We start from the raw sequence: 23,452 nt of genomic DNA, 5'->3' as shown, positions 1-23,452 counted from the left end.
AGCCATCCAATGACCGCAGACGCAGACGCTATGACATCTTGACTGTCACCTCATGGGAGACTCTAAGCCAGAATCACCCAAGCCATTCCTAAGTTCCTGACCTGCCAGAACTATGTGAGGGGATATATATTTATTAGTATGTTTAAACCACTATGTTTTGAGGCAATTTTTTACTCAGCAATAGATAGCTGATTAATTCCCCTGCATCCCAACATATCTATTGAATACTCAGGAATCTGCGACTTAAAAAAGCTAAGCCGGGGCGCCTGGGTGGCGCAGTCGGTTAAGCGTCCGACTTCAGCCAGGTCACGATCTCACGGTCCGTGAGTTCGAGCCCCGCATCAGGCTCTGGGCTGATGGCTCGGAGCCTGGAGCCTGTTTCCGATTCTGTGTCTCCCTCTCTCTCTGCCCCTCCCCCGTTCATGCTCTGTCTCTCTCTGTCCCAAAAATAAATAAAAAACGTTGAAAAAAAAAAAAAAAAAAGCTAAGCCCTGAACTTCTTGATAATCATTAATTTAAATATTTGAATCTCAAGGGAGTCAATACACTACAATCTACCACCCTAATGAGAAAAAGGCAGCATTGTTTTTCATTCTGACTTCTGAGTGATAGGCCACTTCATCTTGGTCTGAGTTTAGTCCAGCTCTAAACAGAAAACAGCTTCCACTATTATGCTGGAGATCTCATTGTAGAATGTAATCACTCTTGGACACCAGCAAAGTTGCTTGATGAGTTCAATACTGTTTTTTACCTTTGCCTATGTTCTCTATCATGTTAATACTGCTCTCATTTTATTGCGCCATATAATAATTTTCATTAATGTTTAAACTTTTCGATGATTTAAGATTAAACTTCTACTCTTGTCACACTCTCTCTTACATACAGGTTGGACAAAGCCTATTTATTTGGCCTCTTTAATTTATCCTTTAATCTCCATTCATAAATCAGTTGGCTGGCCTTCTTTGCTGGTTATTCCTGTTCTTTGAACTCATTCCAATTGTATCAGGAAAAAAGGAGTTCCCTACTAAGCAATGTGGTTTGACCACTACAGTATCTCAGCAATGCACTGAATACATGCTGGCAATACCATTCATTTGTTGGGGCAAAGTAACTCCTAAGAATGGGAAATACTGGTTTTCTTTTCTTTTTCTCTCTTTGTTTTAAATCTATTGCCTGCTATCGAATGTGTTCCAGTAAAACATGCCGTGGCCACCAAAGATTTAAGATAGTGAAACTAGAACTCAAGATTATTATTTTGGACCAGTGAAAAATTAAAAGTGGAAGGTGAAAGGTAAACCATTTCCCTATGATTACACATTTTAATTTTTCAAGTTCTGCCCTATGGATTTTTTCTTCCAAACATTGAATTCAAAGCTATTTTCCTCAAGAAAAAAAAATCCTTCTGATAATGTTGTCAAAAATTCCAAGTGCTTAGCCCATACCTACATACATGGTCTTTGCACTATCCCATAAATATGTATTTTTCAGATCTTTCACTTGGTTTGGTTTGATTTGGAATATCACAGCTGAATGATAAAGTGATCTGTATTTCAGGGGCCTTGAGTTTTAATATTGTCATTTCCACTAACAAGTTCTTATCTTGGAGGATATCATTCACCTTCTGTGTCTTTCAACAAATCTATAACCAAAATGGCAATATCACTCACTCTCCCTTTCTCAAGGAATTGTAGGGTAACCTAAGATATTTTATCTATAAGTACTCTAAGTATAATCACTTCACAGTTTTCAAAGTCTTGAATAAGTCTATGAAGTTGAAATAAAATGCAATTACACACATAGGCCACTTACATTACAACAGAGACAAATGAGATTAGAATCATATCAAGAGAAAATAAAGATTAGCACACATGTTCAGGTACATTAATTCCATGTGTTTTAACCATGAATGTTTATGTTAGGCTTCAAGACTAGACCAAAGTGCCCAAACTCATATCCCTATCACAATCGAGAATATGATTTCATGTAAAAAGAGGCACAGCATGTCCAAGGAGTTGGAAAAACATGACTCTGTGAGGTGGGCATTCATTTCAAAGTCAAATATCTACATCAACAATCTTAAGGACATTGTTCTTCAGTTTGGAAATCCTTCCTGACATGTGCAAAAGGAGATCTCTTTTGCATGCTAAGCTGACTCAGTGGTTTCACGGTGATCCTTGTTGCATGCAGACAGCACATGAGATGTCTGCCACTCAGTGAGGGCTCACAGATCCTCTATAGAAATCTGTTGGCTTCTCTGGGTTCACTGTCTTATACTGAGAGATGAGAGTCATGCTATAGGCAAGATAGATTTTTGAACTGGTAATCACATGAGACAGTGCACCCATAGACATTTACATCTTGCCTGAGACAAAGTAAGGTCCTGATGTATCATGATAAGAGTAATTAATTTTCTCATGTAAGTGCATCCTTTCTAAAAACATTGAAAACAGTTAACTCCTGGGAAGCATCATTTTTAATAGGGCCAATAGGATCCTCCCCATAGTATAATCCCTGAAACTGTTCTTTTAAAATCCCTTCCATCAACCACCTTCATCTACTTCTTTGGTTTGCCCCAAAGCAAAGAAGGAACACAACATTAATACTCATGGACTCTTACCTTTATATGTTATCTTTTAAAACGCACATGTTCAGGTTAGCTTCTCAAAGGATAAAGCCAAGTCAGAAACACAAGGGAATAAGTAGACAAAGCAAAAGGAAGAGGAAAACAAAAAAGCCTGAAGTGTAGGTAGGTCTGAAGATAAAACGAAACCAGATGGAGATTTATGCCTTTTTTTCTCTGTTTTACTGAATGGAGCAGATAATCAGAAACATTTCCTCAGTGTTGGTTTTCTAATCTCCCTGTCACCTTCAACCAAGATATGAAGCCAGACAGAGGTTCTTCGCTCTTCTTGTCTTCTGTCACCCTTTGCTTTAGAGAAACATACACTTTGATGAGCGTGCTCTAAAATGATCCCTGAAAGAAGCTGAGTAAATATTTTCAAGATAAGCCTGGAGGTCTTACTGTCTCTAAATCATCAACAGGCAAAAAGAGAGAGAGAGATAGGGAGAGGCAGTTTCCTATTCAAACATGTTGCTTAAGAGCTAATGGGAGTATTATTATGATTGATAGACCAGAATCTTTGTCTTCAGGAACACTTAATGGGATAGGAACTGACCAATATTTACATTGGAGGTGAAGCCACATTTTATTTCATCTGGGGTCAAATAGCACCGAATGAGAAATACATTCCTCAGATGGATGCAGCCTTCACTTCACCCCAACCTGGGTGTCTGAGAGTCCCATGAAATCTTGCAACCAATCTCCATTTAGAATACTCCCAAGCTTCCCATTTCAGCAATGAAGGAGGATCACTAGGCTGCTTCTGTTCTAAAGCGGGTGAGTAACAAACTGTAAGGTGCGTAAAGCATGTAAGTTTTCAAACTCTGAAAACTTTAAATGCTATACACAGCTCCTTCACTGCATGAGTGCACCATGCCTAGAAAACAAACTGGTCTCCACACAAATCAAAATAGTGGGCTGAATAGTTCAGATGTACAGAAATCACAGGAATGCGGGGCTGTTTAATGATGGGGATTGGAGGGAAGAAGTGTTATTTACACAATTATTCCAATCAATAAGCAGAAAATGATTTTTGATCTTCTGATAGTTAGAACAGGGATATTGCATATCCATAGCTCTGTGAGTGCATCCTTTTCCTTTCTGGTTTGTGGTACTTCATTAAATTAAAGAGAATTGAAGAGAAGCAGGCAATCCTTGAGGTTAAAGAGAAAGAGCATTCCAATGTGAACTTTGGAAGACCTCTCAAGGTCAAATCCGTGCTTTTGGCTTGATAACCAATAGCCTTAAGCAAAAGAGAATGGCAGCTAATGCTGGACTAACGATATTTTTGTGTGGACTTGGGGACTGAAGACTGGCACCACACTGTTGCCTATACTCCTCCTTAAATTCCTTGTTTCCCATTCTTCTTTAACAGGACTCCAGTCAGGGTGTTGCCTTTCCAATTCCGCCAAAGCTGCTTTTATCATAATCGTCAGTGACTTCTCTTCGAAAATCAAATGATCATTCATTTGATACAGTTGGCCACACCCTTCCCTTTGGTTTTCAGAACACGTACTTACCTAACTCTCCTCCTATCTTTCTAGGATTTCCCGATATCTTCGCTTGTTCTTCTTCATCTCCAGCTTCTAAATACAGGCATGCTTAAGGGTCCAGTTTGGGGACCGCTTTTCAATCTACTACCCCCTCCCTCAGAAATGCTGATGATGCATAAGTTTATATCCCAGCCAAGACTTCTCCCTGGGAATCTAGACTGATCCTTCCAAGTGCCTATCTGAAATACCCCCTGGGACACATGATAGAAATCTCAAACTAAGAATGTCCAGTGTTAAACTTCTGACGTGTTATCCAAAATCTTTCCTAATTCAATGAATGACGATTCTTCCCCCTCTCATCGCTCAGCCAAATATCTTGGCATCATCCTTGACTCCTCTCTCCCTCCTATGTATTGCATCTAATGGCAAATCTTGTTGATTTGACTACAAACTGTGCACCAGCTGTGACTGTTTCTCAACATCTCTATGGCAAGCACTGTGACCATCCACCTTTACCTTTCCGTTTTCAGCAAGAGGCCTCTGTCTTCCTAATCTCCCTGATTTGTCAACAGCCAAAAACATCTTTGAAAAATATATTAGATGGTGTTTCTCCTCTGGACAAAACTTCTGGTGCCTTTCCATATCACTGAATAAAAGCCAAAGTCCCACTGAGAGCCACTCCTCTCCCTCATCCTCTTCTTGCTCATTCACCCCAGTGACACTGCCTTCTGGTTCTTCCTTGAATATTCCAGGCACACTCATGCCTCAGAGCCTTTGCATTTATCGTTTCTTCAGCTTAGAACATTCTTCCAGGTGTCTGCGTGGCCTTCTCTCATCTTCTCGAAATCCTTGTTCAAGGGTCCCGTCTCAATGAGGATGCCTGTTTAGAATTTTACCCCAAATGGCCACACTGGCCATCTTTACCCCATTCCCCATATTGATCTTACTCCATAGCACTGATCTTAAATTTAAATGTGGTTTAATTGCACTCATTTGTTCTGTGTATTATTTACCTCCTTCCACTAGAATCCGTGCTTCATGTGGACACAGATTGCTGGTTGCTTTGCTCAGGATGGCACCTCCCACTATGAAGAAGGTGCTCAACCATATTTGCTGAAGGGATGAGTAAAAGTAAAATTGAGATTTTGTTTGTCAGTGTTTCCCTCCCAATTTCTATCACAATCTGGTCCCTTTATTACTCTGTCTCTTCACACATTTTCCTGTCTTAGAGCACCTTCCAAGGTCGGGCACTTCAACATCTTATATATCACAGCAGAAATCTACCTGTCATTCTTTCCAACAAATCTCATGGCCTCACCCTCTTCCCCAAAGGCCAAGAAATCCATCCATGTTTAGTTGTTATTAACTGATGACATTGAATGTGTAGTCCTTCCTGCAGGAATTGATATTTTAAGGGTGATTCCTAGGAGATTTAAAGTCCCATAATCCAAAGTATGTCTATAATTATGAATGCAATTCTTAAATGGAAAAACAAAGAAACAGCCTTCCAAAGGGGAACATTCTATAGTTTTCCTTCAGATCACTTGTATTGTTACCACAAGAACTGAAAACTTAAACCAGGTTTCTATGGTAAAATCCCAACTTTTAATAAAGGTTGGCCAGATGCCTTATCCAGAGGATACTTTTATAAAAATTATCAGTGTTTTACCTGTTCTGCTCCAGTGCAGGTTGCGGTATTTAACCATCTCCTGCAGCAGAGAAGCTTATGTATCACAGTGCATCTGAATTCAGTGTTCTACACAGATTTCTTCTGGTTAAGTAGTCACCATAATGCAAACTTGAACATGCCCTTTAACAGATGAGGAGGCTCATTCCCCCCATTTTATCTGCAGCCAAAATGATTTAAATATTAAACAGGAGGATCTTACCACTCATAAGACTGATAAATCCCTTTAGGTCCATAAAATTCCAGAAGGGCTTTCCATCAGGATTAGAGCTAAGGCTTTTCTTACATGGAATTTGCTCTAGAGAAGTTGCCTAACCTAAGCTGAAAGTATTTTGAACAGGCGGGCGTGGAGTAAAGATCTTACCCTTTTTCCCAATGTCAAATGGAATCTCTGTAGCCTTTTCCTTGTGCTCACAGGCCAGTGTGACCTTTTTCAGCCTAGTGTTCATGATGCCCACCCTGAGGCCTGTATACTGTGCCCTGTTTGCTCTAGGGGACAGGTTATCATGTGGCTTCCAACTCTTTTGAGTAGAAGCTCTTAATTTTACACTTTGCAACCCCATAGGGTCTGGAGGCAGACTCACCAATCTCCTAAGACCACAAGACCACTTCTGAGCAATACTCCTTCACCCTCTATATAAATCACTATTTCTTATCTCATCTATAGGAGGCTCTGCCCCTCTTCAGGACATTTTGTATCTACTTACTTGTCACTTCATGCACTAAATGCAGTCTTGCTTTTCCATCCCATGAGCCTTCATTATCCTATGAAACTTGGATATTCATCCATACGAGTAGCTCGTTCAACAGTAGCCTCACAGTGCTCCAACCTCCTTAATATTCTAACAATTTCCACGTTCTTCAGAGCCCCCCCTTCATCACAGCATTTTGAGATGTTTCTCCTAAAACAGCTCTATTAACTCCAATGTTTTAAACATTAATACTATTCTTCCTCTCAACCCTCAATCTTCACTTGTGATTTTAATTCAACAAACACTGACTAAACATAAACTACATAGCCCTTGGGTATAAAACAGTGTACCAAAGCCAAATTGTCCTTGCTTTCATGGAGCACATTTTCTAGTGGAAGAAAGCAGAGATACCTGAAATAATAATATCAAATGTCTTTGTAAAATGGTGTAATTATAAACCTAGAGAAGTAAGAAGAGAGTAAAGAGTAGACCTTACAGCAGGGGACCTAAATACAGTTTGGGATGGAAGGGAACACTTCTTAGATAAAGTCACTATTGAATTGATCACAGGATGAGTGAGAGTTAACCAGATAGAAATTATTTGGCAGAGGGAGAGAGTAAGAGGGTGAGAGGGTAAGGGTTCTTCTCTCAGAGAACAACGGTGATGAGGCTTCAATCATCTGGAACATCACAATCACTGAGGAGGGGAAATGGTGTATTAACACATGAGCCCTCTTCTACCACCCCTCATGCCTTGTGTAGATATGAGGTTCCATAGATTATCACTTTCCTTCAGGCTGATGAACATCACTTAACACTTCTTGTGATGCAGTTTTGCTGGCAATGAATTCTGTCACCTCTCCTATCTAGAAAATCTTCATGTTAAAAATATTAAGGGCATTTGGGTGGCTCTGTCAGTTAAGCACCCAACTCTTGATTTTGGCTCAGGTCATGATCTCACCGTTCGTGAGATTGAGCCCTGCATTGACAGCATGGATCCTGGGAGCCTGCCCCTCCCCTGCTTGTTGGCTCGCTCTCTTTCTCTCTCTCAAAATTAATTAATTAACTAATTAATTAATTAATTAACAGACTTTAAAGAGTATTATTTGGGGTGCCTGGGTGGCTCAGTCGGTTGAGCATCCGACTTTGGCTCAGGTCATGATCTCGCAGCCCGTGAGCTTGAGCCTCGCATCAGGCTCTGTGCTGACAGCCAGGAGCCTAGAACCTGGAGCCTGCTTCTGGTTTTGTGTCTTCCTCTCTCTCACCCCCTCCCCTGCTCACATTCTGTCTCTCTCTCAAAAATCAATAAACATTTAAAAAAATTTTTAAAAAAGAGTATTATTTTACAAAACATAGGACTTCAGGTTAAAAGATTTTTGTGTGTTTTTATTGTTCTTTCAACACTTGAAAGATGGCATTTCTTTGTCTCCTGGTTTTCAGTGTTTCTGCTGAGAAGTCAGCAGTCTTTCTTGCCTCCTATATATAATGAACCCCCATATACAATGAACGTTTGTGTCTCACCACATTTTTTTTTTTAGCAATTTATGATGTGTCTTGCTATGATTTGTCCTTTGTTTATTCTGCCTGGGTTTTACTGAACTTCCTGAATCTGTTAGCAAACTTGGAAGAACTTCCATCTTTATCTCTGCAAATGCTAACCTATTTTTTCTCTTTTCGGTGCTCTGATTACAAGTACACTAGATTCCTTGATATTATCCTATGGGTCACTGAGCCATATAGCAGAGATTTACTTTTTCTCTCTCTCTTTATGCTTCATTTTGGATAGATTTTATTGCTCTCAGGTTCACTGGATTTTTTTTTTAAGTCAGGGCAATGTTTATTATGCAAAAGCTAAACAAAATGCAACAAAAACAAAGCAATACTTTGCTGTATCTCTGGAATCTTAAAATCAAATCACTCACGCAATTCATTCTATCACTTTTTTTACTCCAACTCTATGTATTATTCTTTAGTATTAATCTTCTTCTGACATTTGCACCCATATGTACTGGGTGTAAATCCTACTCTATTCATTAGAGAATGTTATAAAGATCATAGTTATTTAGTTTGATTTTGTCTCTTTTTTACTTTGCCCCTTATATTTTCATTATCCAACACTTGCAAAATACAGAACATAAAAAGAAAAATCACAAACTGACTACTGGAGACTACTCACTTGGAACATTTTTTAAAAATATACATAAGGTAAAATTTACCATTTTAACCATGTTTAAGTATAAAGTTCAGTGGCATAAAGTACATTCACTTTATTTTGCAACCGTCACCATCATCCATCTCTAGAACTTTGTCATCATCTTCAACTGAAATTCTGTATCCATTAAATATGAACTCCCCATTGCTTCCTCCCCCAGCCCCTAGCAACCACCATTCTGCTTTCTGTCTCTATGAATCTGACTAGTCCAGGTACCTCATGTAAGTGGAACCGTACAACATTTGTCCTTTTGTGAGTAGCTGATTTCGTTTAACACAATATCCTCAAGGTTCATCCAAGTTGTAGCAAGTTTCAGGATTTCCTTCCTTGTTAAGAATGAAAAATACTGATTGTAGATATATGCCATCTTTTGTTACTCCATTTATATATCAGTAGACACTTGGGTTGCTTCCCTCTTTAGCTCGCGTGAATAATGCTGCTATGAACATGAGTATATGAACATCTACTTGAGTCCCTACTTTTATTTCTTTTGGGTATATACCCAAAAGTGGAATGCTAGGTCACCTGATAATTCTATATTTAACGTTTGGAAGAATCAAGGACACTGATCTTTTCTTCTGCAGTGTCTAACCAGCTATGCAATCTATCCAGTGCTTTTTCATTCCAATATTATATTTTATACTTCTATAATTTCCATGTTTCTTTTTTATATAATTTTAATTTCGCTATTGAGACTTCCTTTGTTGTTTTCATGTTTTCTTTAACCTTTTTAACATGTCTATAATGTTCTTTTAACATCTTGTTTTCTAATTCCATTATCTTATTTCTGAGTCTATAGTTATCAATTTTTATTTTGCTTAGGGTCACATTTATCTGCTCTTTTGCAGGTCTAGTTCTTTTTATTATGATGTCCCTTGCTGTGGTTTTCTTTTTGATTATTTGGCCTGTAGCTTGTTGAGTTTCTTGTATTTGTTACTTTATAATTTTCAGCAAATTAGGGAACATTTGACCATTAATGTATAATGAACATGTGGATATCAAGTTCTTTAGCATTTGGATTTTGTTCCCTCTTTGTTGAGTTTTGTTCTGGTGAAGAGCTAATTTGCTTTCATATCGGTTTGAGCATTTTAAATTTTTTTTAAATTTAGTATTTATTTATTTTTGAGAGAAAGAGAGAGAGAGAGCAAGCAGGAGAGGGGCAGAGAGCAGGAGACACAGAATCCCAAGCTGTCAGCAGAGAGGCTGGCATGGGGCTTGAACTCACAAGCTATGAGATCACGACCTGAGTCAAAGTCAACACTTAACTGACAGAGCCACCCAGGTGCTCCTCAATTTGAGAATTATAAAATGTGTTTTCAGATTTTGTTAGGGTGTATCTAGCTATGCCCTTCTCCTATGTGTGGATTCAAATCTACTGAATGTTAATTCTATTAAACAAGATTTATTCATTCTAGATGGTAGGAAATTAAAGATTTCCCAGACCTGCCCAAGCTCTGATCATTGCCTAGCTCATAACTCCACAAAGACTTGTCTTTATTCAGGAGTTGTTCTTTTCAGAGGCTCATGGAATATCATCTCACACAGGCACAGCTCAGTGTTCACCAAATCCTCAATGGGATCCCATTGGTTTTTAGATTTTTTGATGTTTAATTATTTTTGAGAGAGAGAGAGAGACAGAGATAGAAAGAGCGTGACTGAGGGAGGGGCAGAGAGAGAGGGAGACCCAGAATTTGAAGCAGGCCCCAGGCTCTGAGCTGTCAGCACAGAGCCCGACGCAGGGCTGGAACCCATGAACCATGAGATCATGACCTGAGCTGAAGTCAGACGCTTAACTGATTGAGCCACCCAGGTGCCCACCCCCACCCCCCCACATGGATGTTTTCCTATATGGGTCTTCCCGAATCCTGTACCCACAAATTCCAGCTATGCATCAGTAACCCTGAGCTCCATCTCTCTCTTCAATTCAGCAAGACCATCGTTCACTGATGGGGCTTCTTTCCTGCACTGCAGGGCAGAAAATGCCTCTATGCAGAAAGCTGGAGCAATCATGGCATATGCACCTCATTCGTTTCCCTTCTGTCAGGGATCAGAGAACTGCACTCCATGATCCAACATCGAAAAACAGTAATTTCATATATTTTGTCTGGTTTTATGGTTGTTTATAATGGGAGGATTAATGCAGTGCAGTTATTCCATCATGGCCAGAAGCTGGAATCTCTCCTTTATTTTTTCTTCCTTGGTTTCTGTTGTCAGCTTTATAATTCCACCCTCTTCTCAAATGTTCTTCAGGGTGTTATCTTTGGCCTTCTCCTCATTCGATTCACTTTCTAGGATGATCTCATCTGCTCCATGGCTTCAATTATCATTAATATGCTAAGGACCCCTTAAATCTATATCTTCTGCCAAGCTTCTCTTCCCGAAGATCCCGGATATTATATTCAATTGCCTATTGGACCATACCAATTAGAAGGACTAAGACACCGCCAAGCCAATGTCCAAAACTGAATTCATCATCTCTCTCCATAACGGTCTTTCTTCCTGTATCGCCTCTTGCAGTGAACAGACACACCATCCACCAGGCCCTCAAACCAGAAATCTGGGGTTTATCCCAGCTGCTTGTTTCTCTCTAATCCTTTATATCCGATCAGTTACCAAGTCTCAGGAATTCGACTTCTTAAAGGTTTCTCAAAACCATTTCCTTCTCTCTAGCCTCGCTGCGCTCTCTTAACCCAGATCCTCCTAATTTCTTCCATACATCACTGCAAAATTCTCCTATAAGTTCATTCTTACACAGCAGTCACTACATGCTAAGCGCTGTTTTAAGCATGCTTACGTACATCAAGTATGAATCCTTATAAAAACAGCATAAAGTAAGTGCTATTATTAATACAGAAGGCAAAAGGGGAACAGAGAGACCTTTCCCAAGTGTTACACAGCTGTCACATGGCAGAGCTGGGATTTAAATATAGGCAGTTTACCTCCAGAGTCTTTGGTTTAACCACTGGTCTACACTGCTTCTCACACTGATTTCCTACCTCTGTATCCAAAATATATAAGAGACCCACACTTTTCTCAAATGGGAATTTGATCATTCCTTTCTTCTAATTAAAATCGTTCAGTATATCTCATCTCCAAGGTACAAAAACACTAAATTCTCCACGTATTCTACCGTTATCTAATAATGAGAATGTCTTCTTTTTCCATGCATTTTTCTTCCCTCCAGTTAGTTAACCTCTTTTCATTATGAAGTGACAGTTTTGGTGTCTTTTTGAGAACATATTTCCTCACATCTTTTCCCTTACTCATGTCAGGGCTTTAAGTTCACACTTCATGTTCCCTTAACACTGTGGCTTTCTTGATATCTTACTATTTATCTCCCTATTTAAGTCACCTGCTAGACTCGGAGTTCTCTAAGGGCAGGGACAAGGTCTTTTCCCCTTGTGTACTGGCCCCCATGCTAGCCAAGCATCTGACACAGTCTGAAGTCCATTAAGTACTTCAGTGGATGACTGAGTGAACAGAAAAATGCATAAAACCAGCTGCACTCATCCTAACTCAAACTTCTATGAAGACTTTAATGTTGACACTAAGAGAAAGCTAGAAACCATAAAAGGAGACCGCTTTCAATGAAAATAATGAATCATCCACAGTTGAATTGCTTTTAGATTTGAAAATGCCACCCTCCTGACCTTCAGTGTATTTGAATAGCATTGTATCATTAATTCTTCGCAGAAAAGCATCTGTAATGACAGAAATCTTTGAAGTAACAATTATGATTTTAGTAGCAAATCATCTTTAAACACGCAGGAAGAGGAGACGACAGAGGTGGTTCCAAAGCCAGAAGCTACATGGTGATTTATCTCTTTAACGGAGAGATTTGGGAAGCAACCACTGAAATATTTCTAGTAACATGGACGTTACCTACCTTCATCTATCACAAAAAGATTTTAAAACCCCGGTGTAGAATTCCAAGTCATGGTGTAACTATTCGGCCTGAGATAAAAGTTAAATCACTATGATTTAGTTATACAGCTTCTCTCTTCTGTGTGATGCCCCACCCACACTCCTCCACACTCCTCCATGCCATCCCACGACTTCAGCCCTGTGACTGTATCACTTCCATATTCTCTGTCCTTATCTGTGTATTCAGGACAGCTCTGAAATTCATCTGGCTAACAAACTCACAAAGTTTTAAATTAAACCCTTATTTTCTGTCTCAGAAGATAAAAGGAGATTCAGGACTGTAAATTCTATTTAGACATATTGTTTTTATAAGGGAAATTCAGCCAGCAGGTAACAAAAATAACTTTGCCTCTGCTTACCTCTCCTGCATACCCACATTCCTTTCCCACACTTCCTTTGTTTTTTGTGAAGAAACATGGAAGAAGAAAGATATCTGCTAGGAAACTGATTAATCCTATTTTTTTTTCCCCCCCACAGTGGTATCTATTCCCACCAATTTCCTACCATTTATAATAATTTGTTATTAATACTAATCTTGTGATCCTCAGGCTGTGACAGCAACTGCATGGGGGGATAAATAGATTTTATTTCTAAAATTTTATAGTTCAGTGTAATTTACTGGCAAAGCTTGTTTCCTCTGAAAATCTTGGTCATCTCTACTCTGTCTCCACCAGCTAGACACAAAGAAGCTGTCCATTGCTCTCTTCCAAGCATTGGCTTTGCTTTTCTGCACGTTTGTGGACATGGTGAACTAGTGTGGTAAATACGCTGCTTGGCAGTGTGCCTGACTTCTGTAGTCTCTCCTCCTTTTCTAAGAATGTGTGTGATAATGAGATGATTACAGGTATGAAACGTCAAATAATAATAATAAACCTTGTCCAACAAAGTAGAATGAAGGGTGACATTTTACTATCCCTTTATGTGAGGATTCCATAAACATAGTTTTTATTAACTTCAAAGCTGATATCTCCACCATTACAGTGAAAATATCTGTTGGCCTTTTGGGTTTATAGAGAGCCTAATGAATAAATACAAGTATGTAAAAATCTGCCCTTGTTTTTGACACTGGGCAGGTAGTTATTTCACAAGATGAGTAGGTATGTCTCCTGTGATTTTTTTTTTCATGTAATCATTCCCTCAGAAAATTATGCTATAGCTTTAATAAAGAGATAGTTGTTCTATCAACGGGTTCTCACTCTTTATTTCTCTTGTTAAAGGAACTCTCCCTTGTAACAATGGAAACTGAGTTCATGTTTAGAAACCTGCTCAAGATTGTCCCTCCTCTGCTCTAAGGAGTAAGAACTAGGCTTTATCTAGTAATTTTTTTTTAGTGCATTTATATTTTATTTTCAGAGCTACTGTGAGCAATTCAGAGCTACTTTGGGTCAGTAATTTTAAAACCAAACAAAACCCAGCTTCCATGATTCATACATACATTATTATATTTTAAATAGTTGTGTGTGTGTGTGTGTGTGTGTGTGTCTGTTAAACAGAGGAGTTTTTGCTCAGGATCAGAAGTGTCCCCATGGATGTACATGTCTGGGGCTGAAAGTCAGGGGGCCTGAGTGCTCATGACAGCTCTGTTCCTTTTTGGTGTGACGCTGAGATAATCTCTTCTATTCCATCTCATGCAGTGTCTGTTCTATAAAGTAAGGGAGTTGGCTACTTCCCTTCCAGCTACCAAGTTCTTTTAGACACAACCCTTCATGCACAATCCTTGTAAAATGTTGGCAGATGATATGTTTAAGGCACAGGTATCATGTGATATGCCCAAAGTATATAACACAGGAACATTATATGTCTTAAGTCATACTCAGTATGTTGCATCAAATCCTTAAAACAAAGTTTATCTAGCCTCACCTTACTCCTTCTATTTGAACCCATAATTATAGGATTCTAAGCTGTGGAGTTAACTTACTCCCAGCCCTCATTTTGGTCACAAGGTGTAATCTAATCCTCTCAAACTGTGGAATACTAAAAATCACACTAAGGCTGAAAAATGCCAAAACAAACATGTTTTTAACAGATTCAGGGAAAGCAGAAATAAAGTGGTGTTTTCCCCAGGAAATTGTCTGCACTGTCCAAAGCCAGTTACAGCAGGTTTTTTTGGCCTGGCCTTTGACCATTGAATGGAACCACTTTACTCAAAAGGCAATTCCGAAGTGGCTTGGGGGCCTGGGGGTGGGGTGGGGTGGGGGCTGGGAGACAGGGAGCACTTCTCATGGGTCTGCCTTCCTGAGGTTCCAAGCCAGTTCCCTTCCAAGGAGTCCCTTAAAGGATGTTTCCTAGTTGACTTGGCCGATTTAAAATCTGTTGTTTTAACAACCACACCTCTTCTCCCCAGGGTCAAGTGCCTGGTTGGAAGAAGGGAAGACCTACGTAATCTATTTTATTCCCTGGTTCATTCCTGCGTCAAGTTGGTAAGTGAGCTAAAAGTGATTTGGTGCCTAAATATCCAGGGGTGTTTATATAGGACGCTATCATTCACACAATGAACAAACCTCAACCAGAAGATCGTTTTCCATGTGCTTGCGTGGGCATGGAACATACAAGTTCTTCTGAGTGTTGGCAGAGCAGATTTAAATATATAGATATAGATATAGATATAGATATAGATATAGATATAGATTTGGAAAAATATTTTGTAAAAAAAAATACACTTGATGAGAAACATAAAGATAAAAAATGCAATTATATACGCAAGTTCAATAATGGAAACCTGGTCCTGCATATGCTTTATTTATTCTGCGGATAATTCAGAGTATGTTTTGTGGCTCAGTCAGTTAGGCGTCCAACTTCGGCTCAGGTCATGATGATGGGGTCCGTGGGTTCGAGCCCGGCGTTAGGCTCTGCGCTGACAGCTCAGAGCCTGGAGCCTGCTTCGGATTCTGGGTCTCCCTCTCTCTGCCCCTCCTCTGCTCACGCTCTTTCTCAAAAATAAACATTAAAAAAGTCTTTTGGTTTTTTTTTTTTTAATGCTGCTTTGCTTCCATCTGCTCCCCTGATCACTAGGGACCTCTTATTCCTCCTCTACCCCACCCAGCCTCTCCTATGGCAACATACAGCTGGTACGTGCTCAGCGAATACAAATCTATTTTAACCTTAACCTAATGTGGAAGGTAACTCTATGGCCCCAAAATATGTATCTTGTGGGCATGATCAGCTTTTGAATTGTCTTCTCTTTGGCACTTTTCCCCATCAATATTCCTCTCTATTCATATGAGTAAATGATCATTGGCGTGTGAAAGTGTGCGCGTGTACTTTTTTGTGTGCATAAGGGTTGATAGCACTGTTCAAGAGTCCAGCACTGGGAAAGCACACATTTAACACTAGAGTAAGCATTTAAGGCTATCCATGAGAAATGGACGTGCAAAATCAATCCTCCAAGGGGATTTACACTTTTCTCAACTGCCACACCTAGAAGGCATCCCAGAGATATTCAGATAATTGAATGAGTGAAAAATTGTCCAAATGAATGGTTGAATGAATGAATTCTGTAGCAGCTGATGGTAGATTGTTTTGGTGTTCACCTTCCAGAATGTGCTACCTAGCTTGGAGTCCTTTTGCTATGAATGCTAGTATCCTGGAAAGAGACCTCAGAGGTAACAATTTGCAGGCAATTTCATTTGTTCTTGCTGTTTGGGAAATGGAAAGCAGAGAAAAACAACCCATTCAGTTCCTTTCTGCTAACAGAAGAGAGGGAAAGTGATGAACTGAGGCCATGTAAAGCTTTCCTTGGACACATGCAAATATTTGAATGAAGTGGAAAATTGAAGAACTCAAACTTATACTAACAAGTGTGATTCACTTATCTCAAAAAGTTAAGTATCACTGAAAATCTAAACAACCTGTGCATTGAACTTGAGCCTAGAGGATACTGAGACACAATTTTGAGTGCATTAGCCTGTGATCCTGTGCTTTTCTTTCCTTTCTTTCTTTTTCTTTTTATTTTCTGCCTGCTCTTCTGCCTTATCAACTGAATACATCAACACACATTGTACTTGCCAAATAGAAAGTTATCAAGAGAGAAGCTGCCATTCCCGTTAGTTGCAGAATACCCCATTCAGGCTCAGGTCCCCTAAACTGGCCAAGCAGGCTTTCTCCTGGCAGGCTAACAGAACTTCCAGTATACCTCTGCCTCTTGGCTCGCTCAGAACTTCCACTCCCAGGAAGGAAATAACCACACTCTTTGCAAAAGATTAAGATGCCCATTTTACTAGGTAAAAAATACATCTGTATGCCATAATCATCGTTGTCATAGAAAAATGTAATAAGAATAATCCTATTTTCTTTAATTCATCCATTGAACTCATGTTCTTGGATGAGTCCAGGGAAGGCAAAGCAGAAAAGAAAACTAGGTTTATTGGAGAGATTGTTGGGGAGGGTAGGTTTGTTTTATTTTTATTCTCTTCCAATTTTGGTAAGGAAATAAGCAATTGTTGTCTGAAATGTTAAATGACATGATGTTTTAATCTCAATCGTTTTTGATAAATAACTTGCTGCTGAGGATAGAGGTTGCTGGAAGACAGAATCAGTTTTCTGTTGGCCAAGAACTTGTTGAATAAGGTCTCGGCCTTGATGTGGGTTGGATCATGTTTTGAGTCTGAAGTTAAATTGCCTTTTTCCTACCTTAAAAAAAATACTGATTTAAGGGGACTGATGTTGTGTCGTCACTATTCAAGTGCTTAAAATAAATGGTTAGAAATCTGGAAGAGCCATTGAGCGTTGCCTATGCTGGTATGGTACACAGGAAGGAGCTGGATATAGGTTGTCTATGTACATGGAAATGAGAGCAAGGTTTCTCCAAAATCGAGCCAAACTGAATTGCCCACAGCCCTGTTTCAATACTAAATAGCAGATGTTTTCTGTTATTACTTTTGTCACATACTTAATATTCCTAATAAGTAGAGGGTAGTTTGGAAGCTCCTTTTGGATCAGGGAAATGGAGAACTCTACCTCTTGCTGCTAATAATCAGCCTCTAAAACTTCAGGGTGAGGAAAGATGGTAAATTCATACATGGTGTATATAATGTATACAACAGTATGGAAGATGGCCTGCTTAATTGTTCCAGGGAAGTGACCCTATTTTTCCCCAGCGATCCATGTACTGGTCATTATACAGCTGATGTCCTCAAGTAGTATCATAATCAAGTGCTCATCTTTGCAGGTAAATATGGTGCCACCAACTGTAATAGCAGAACTCCACACAATGAACTAATCTCTGATTAAAGATTAACTTTAGGAGACAAATTCATGCCACCTAAACTGGGCCCAACTTTACCCAATGACAAGCTTTTTTTTGGAACGATGTATTGTGGTTGATTAAACTTTATGAATCTGGAATTTTATAAGAAATTAATTGGGACAGAGTGAAAGCATAGTAATGACTCAAAATAAATCTTCTTCATATTTGAAAACATAAACAAGAACAAGGCACTATCTATAAATTCATCTTAAGTGGTAGAGTTTCATGTTGGGGAGGGTGTGGATAATATAATATAATGATATTATTCCTGGTTTTACATATATATTCCCCAGCTTAAAAATATATGCATAGGAAGCATTCATTATGGTGAGCGTATTAAAAAATTAGAGTTGCTTCATCAGATAGTCAAAAGAACAGATTGTTCCCTTTTCTTCCTGGAGAGTTAGGTGCCTTTATTCTTACTGATTCTAAGAAATTAGAAACAAGTGTCAAATCCAGTTTGAAGAAGGTAGATGTACTCAAACAGAACAATTGCCTTTGGATTAGTTAGCATTGGCTACCACAGGTTTAAAAAGGCCAGCCTTCAAAACCACTAGCAAGAGAGCATTCCATTTAATCTAATTTCAATTTGAGAAGAAGCAGGAAACCAATGAATTTTAGAAATTTAGGAGTCTCAACATTTTACCAAGGCTGAGCTTAAATGATATATGATTGTATTGTCATCATAGTCAATACAAACAGGAATTCAAAAGCCACTAATTTACTCCATGAGACTCTTCTGTGATCAACTGAGACCCAATCAACAAGGGATATTGCATAATGTATTTAAAAACACACCTTGACTTAGTTTTATAAGTTGCCTTAACTAAATGAATTGTCGCTGAGTTGTTCAGGTATACGAGTTTGAAAACTGCCAGGAGAGAGAGAGAGAGAGAGAGAGAGAGAGATGAACATTATAGAACCACACACTGAGAACAGGCACAGCAGATGTATAATAACAAGTACTAGTTAGGGAAGTGTTCATAGATTTGTGGCCTTCTTTGGTGAACCACAGAAGAGAACAGTAACACTGTGACATGTAATCTACAGTGGCTTCAACAAACACAATTCATAGAAAACGTTCTCAAAGGGGTGCCTGGGTGGCTCAGTCAGTTAAGCATCCAGCTTCGGCTCAGGTCATGATCTCACAGTTCGTGGGTTCAAGCCCCACGTTCGGCTCTGTGCTGACAGCTCAGAGCCTAGAACCTGCTTCAGATTCTGCATCACCCTCTCTCTGCCCCTTCCCCACTTGCTCTCTCTCTCTCTCTCTCTCAAAAATAAATAAAATTAAAAGAAAAAGAAAGGGTTCTCAGAATTTGGTCTCACTGAATAACCCCATGATTGGCCCTCAAGAATTCGGCAAAAACACTGCTAACATTGCCAGGGAAACATAGCTATATTCTGAGGACAAAGATTTAGGTCCACCATGAAAATAACTCATGTAGTAATTAAAGCATGATTTTTAGAGAACCAGGTTTAGGTTCCAATGTCGGCTCTACATATGTTAAGTAGAATGGATTTTGGTCAAGTCACCAAATCTTACTGATCTTCAATTTCTGTATTTGCTCAATGAAGAGGGTCACTGTTCCTGGCTCACAGTGTTATAATGAGGGTTGAGTGAAATGTGTAAAGCACTGAGCAAAGAATAATGTGTACTCAGTCATCTGTAGCTATTATGATTCTTGCTCCCAAGATTCCTGGAATAGAATGTGGCTGGTTTAAAACAAAACAAAACAAAACAAAACAAAACAAAACAAAAAAAGTAAGAGGAAAGGTCTCATTCTGTGGAATGGAAAAAAATTGAGATTTTAGTTCATGATGACTCATTGACCACCAGGGAACCGCTTACAACTTATCTGGATGTTGGCAATGAAAACCATGTCTGTCTTGTCAACCCAACAAATTGCATTTGGGATGAGCTGATGTGAAAGTAGACACTGTAACCTTGGGGTAGAAAGTCTTCACTCAGTTTAGGGTAAGTCTGAGAAGGCAGATTCATTTAACGGTCTATTTTACTACCTAAATGCCAGCGATAAAAATAAATATGCAAACCAAAATAAAAGCATTTAATGTGTGGGCTTTTATCATCATGTTTAATGACACGTATATAATGTGTGTGGAGTTATCACTCCCATAGTTTGCCAGTGAACCAAAGAAAATCTTACTGACTTAGCTTAAGATGACTTGCTTTTGTGACCCATTCTTCATTTATTTATTTACTTTTTAATTCTGCTTTGTTACAAATGTAAGTGAAGACAGCTCAGAAATCTGTGGGTTTATGGTCATGGATATAGCATCAAAATCATTTTCAAAGTGAGGGCTGAGAGGGTCATCTGATTCAAAAGATGAGGTGTTTGAACCTTTCTTTGTATAGCAAGCCCCAAGTTTTATATTCAGCTGTAGGTGTATTTGTGGAAGGCGACTGCAGAAGTAATTTCTTTTCCCTTCGTCTTCCATCCACCCCTGACTCTCCACATTGTAAAATGAATTATGCATTGTACAAATGATCAGGTCACGTTGAGATGCCAGTTCCAAAGAAAACTTCCTCAGCCAACTGTCTTTATGGGAAGGATAGAACCAAGATCCATATGCAATTTTCTGTGAAACTTGAAGATTCTGTGTGAACTGAGATTTCATCTTCAGATACAAAGCATTTTTGTATCATCAGTTATCACTTTCTTAGAGTAAAGAACAGGAGAAGATTTTCTCAGAAAATGTCAAAAGGATCATGGAAAGTGATGAGAGCCAACAGTAAACCCCAGGGAGCTCCTATCTGAAGAAGAACATCTATAGGAGAGAACAGTCTGATGTACGGGATATCAGAATGAACAGAAAGAGACTAAACCAGAGTATATTCATGGAAAGATGCAGTACATTGTATATACAGAGAATCTCCCAAAATACGATGAAACTCTTGTCTGGAGTGAAAAGGAGTCTGAGCTGATTTGACTATGGCCTGCATGCAGTAAATCCATGTTAAATTCAATAAATCCTTCACAAAATAATTACACAAGGCACAGACGATCTGATTTGATCTTAACAATTTAGAACTTTGACCTATGTTATTATGAAATGCAGTTCGATGACATGCTATAACCATGATCTTTTTTACTCTAGCTGAAAGTTAAATATTTTCCAAATGATATGTAAAGGCAAGTAGAAAATATATGATGGGAGATTCTGAGGAGACATTTCTGTCATAGAAGCACATGAGTGGCACTACCTTTAGATTTGGACAAGACTAGCCAGCCACTGTGCCAACATCATACTTTAGAGGATGCCATTTTATCCTTGGTCTGGATGCACCAGGGAGCAAAGGTTGAGTAAAGGGATAAGTCCCCATGGAAACAATGCTTCTCTTCTAGACTCTATTCCAGGGCTACAGAACCATGGAATTTCCTGCGCAAATAGCCTCCTGAGGCCAGTCCTCCTGAGGCCATCACCATATGTATACCACTAGTTCCAAGGAATTGACAAAGGTAGCTATTGGGGAAGGCAAAAGATGTTGGGGGGTCTGGAAAGATCTTATACCTCATGGGTGAATATCGACATACCTTCCTGCAAGTCTTTTCATGGTTTTGGTCAGAACCAAAAGCCATTAGAAACGTGAGTTGCCGGCCCAGGCCCTGAGGGCTGGCATTTCTTCACTGTCGTATGCCAACCAGGAACCTCAAAGCCTTTGAAAATTCTAAATTCAGACTTGGATCTTCAAGGCTTAAAGAAGCTGTATTTGTCAAGATAGTTGAATAGAGAATTTTCATTTAATCATTTTTAGGTTAGCTTGTAATTTAAGTAGTGAGACATATGGTATGTGGCTCTCTATTTTAACTCTTGCCCTATATCCTGCAAATGTTAAGTAACTGCCTTCTGCTTGTTTGTATTTGTCTTTGATCCGAGATAATTGGTTGTCGGTGCATTCAGAGGAATGCTAGACCAACCTGAAGGCTTAGAGGGGCGAGGACAAACCAAATACCAAAGTACCCGTGAGGACTAAGGGTCCTTCTCTATATCTCTCAAGGAAAATACCAGAGAAAAGATAATTTGTCCTTCAAGGATGCTTCTAGTTACTGGGGCAGCAATTTTCTCCAGGCCTGTGTCTCTATATGTATGTATGTATATCTATAGATGTAAGAGCGTCTACTGATGAGAGGAATCAAACAAATGTACATATTCCCCATGACATTTTTTCATCTCATCCCTGAACCAAGAGAATGGTATTTTGGCTGGTATCCTCTTCACCAATTTAGTGCCAATGTTCATGGAAACTAGTTAATGTTGCAGGTGGCAGAAAATACCTTAAAGAATTTAAGGGATGTTTTTCCTGACTTTTCACACTATACCTAAGCATTTCAAAGTGCACTTTGTATTTCAGGTTAGACGTTTACATACCTTTCTCCCATAAAAGTCTTGAAATCTGCATGTGTGATGATAATCATCCTTGAAGTCGGCTTCTGAAATGAGCAATAGAGTCAAGGGATGCCTTATAACAATACTGGTAAATGGTTTTTCCTTTGAGCACTACATATTGTCTTTAGGCTTGCTCTGGCCAAGGAAGATTTAACTCGCTAACTCCCTTCTCGTGGTGTGTTTTCAGTTTGCAAGTGAAAGGAGCAGCAGTGAACTTGCCTGAGCATCTATTAATATTTTCAAAGCCCAGGACCTCCGTTCTTGCGTTTTATCACATTGTCAGTGCACAGTACGCTCCAGACGGACATTGTTTATGAGGCATGTGACTTGTCCTGCTCTTGTGCAGCCCCATAGAGGAGTGAGCATTAGTTTTGTAGCATGAATAATGGAACCAATAGTAGCATTGGAAATCTTGCCATCAGTGGCTTGTACTGGATGGTAACAGACGATTTCGTTGCTTGTCAAATCACAATCCATGCATGTCCTGCCTCTGATAACTCTGAGATTCAACGGCAAAGTGTGGCGAGAGAGCAAGTGACCCTCTGACATTCGAGATAATAGTACTGACAGATTCATTTTTGCCTTGAGGAACGAATTCTGAATTTCGTGTTTCTTGATTTGTCCAAAGTGACCTTATTGTCTTCTCCTTTGCCAAAGCGGAGAGGAGTTCTCATCTTGATTCCTCCGTTTACCCCCAAAAGATAGTCTTTTTTAAAATTCTAGTATAATTCACTAGGGGTGCAGGGTCGTATGCGTTTCAGGTGTACAGTATAGTGATTCAACAATTCTATACATTACTCGGTGTTCATCATAATAATTGTACTCTTAATATCATTTGCCTGTTTCACCCAGCTCCCCAGCACCTAACCACCAGTTTGTTCTCTGTATTGAAGAGTCTGTTTGTCTCTTTGTTTCCTTATTTTGTTTCATAAGTTCCACATAAGAGTGAAATCATATGCTATTTGTCTTTCTCTGACTTATTTTAGTTAGCATTATACATTCTAGATTCATCCATGTTATTACAAATGGCAAGATTTCATTATTTTTTATAACTGAATAATATTATATATATATGTGTGTGTATATATATATATATATATATATATATCACATCTTTAAGATAGCTGACTTTTGATAAATAGAGATTCTGCCAAAACTCAGTCCTATGTGTG

The 23,452-nt window shown here is 39.1% G+C and overlaps 1 long non-coding RNA gene across 1 annotated transcript in view; it reads left to right on the top strand.

Annotated features, from left to right (window-relative positions):
• LOC125926711 (uncharacterized) overlaps positions 1-15,197 on the top strand; it is a 253,937-nt gene extending 238,740 nt beyond the window's left edge. The window contains exon 3 of the long non-coding RNA XR_007459137.1: positions 14,973-15,197. This is a non-coding gene — a long non-coding RNA (uncharacterized LOC125926711). The remainder of the gene's footprint in view (positions 1-14,972) is intronic.
• The last annotated feature ends 8,255 nt before the right edge of the window (positions 15,198-23,452 follow it).

The sequence above is a fragment of the Panthera uncia genome, chromosome E1 (genome assembly GCF_023721935.1).
Source record: "Panthera uncia isolate 11264 chromosome E1, Puncia_PCG_1.0, whole genome shotgun sequence".
NCBI classification, from domain to species: Eukaryota; Metazoa; Chordata; class Mammalia; order Carnivora; family Felidae; genus Panthera; species Panthera uncia.
Note: the sequence above shows the minus strand (reverse complement) of the source record. Positions and strands in the feature narration are given on the sequence as shown.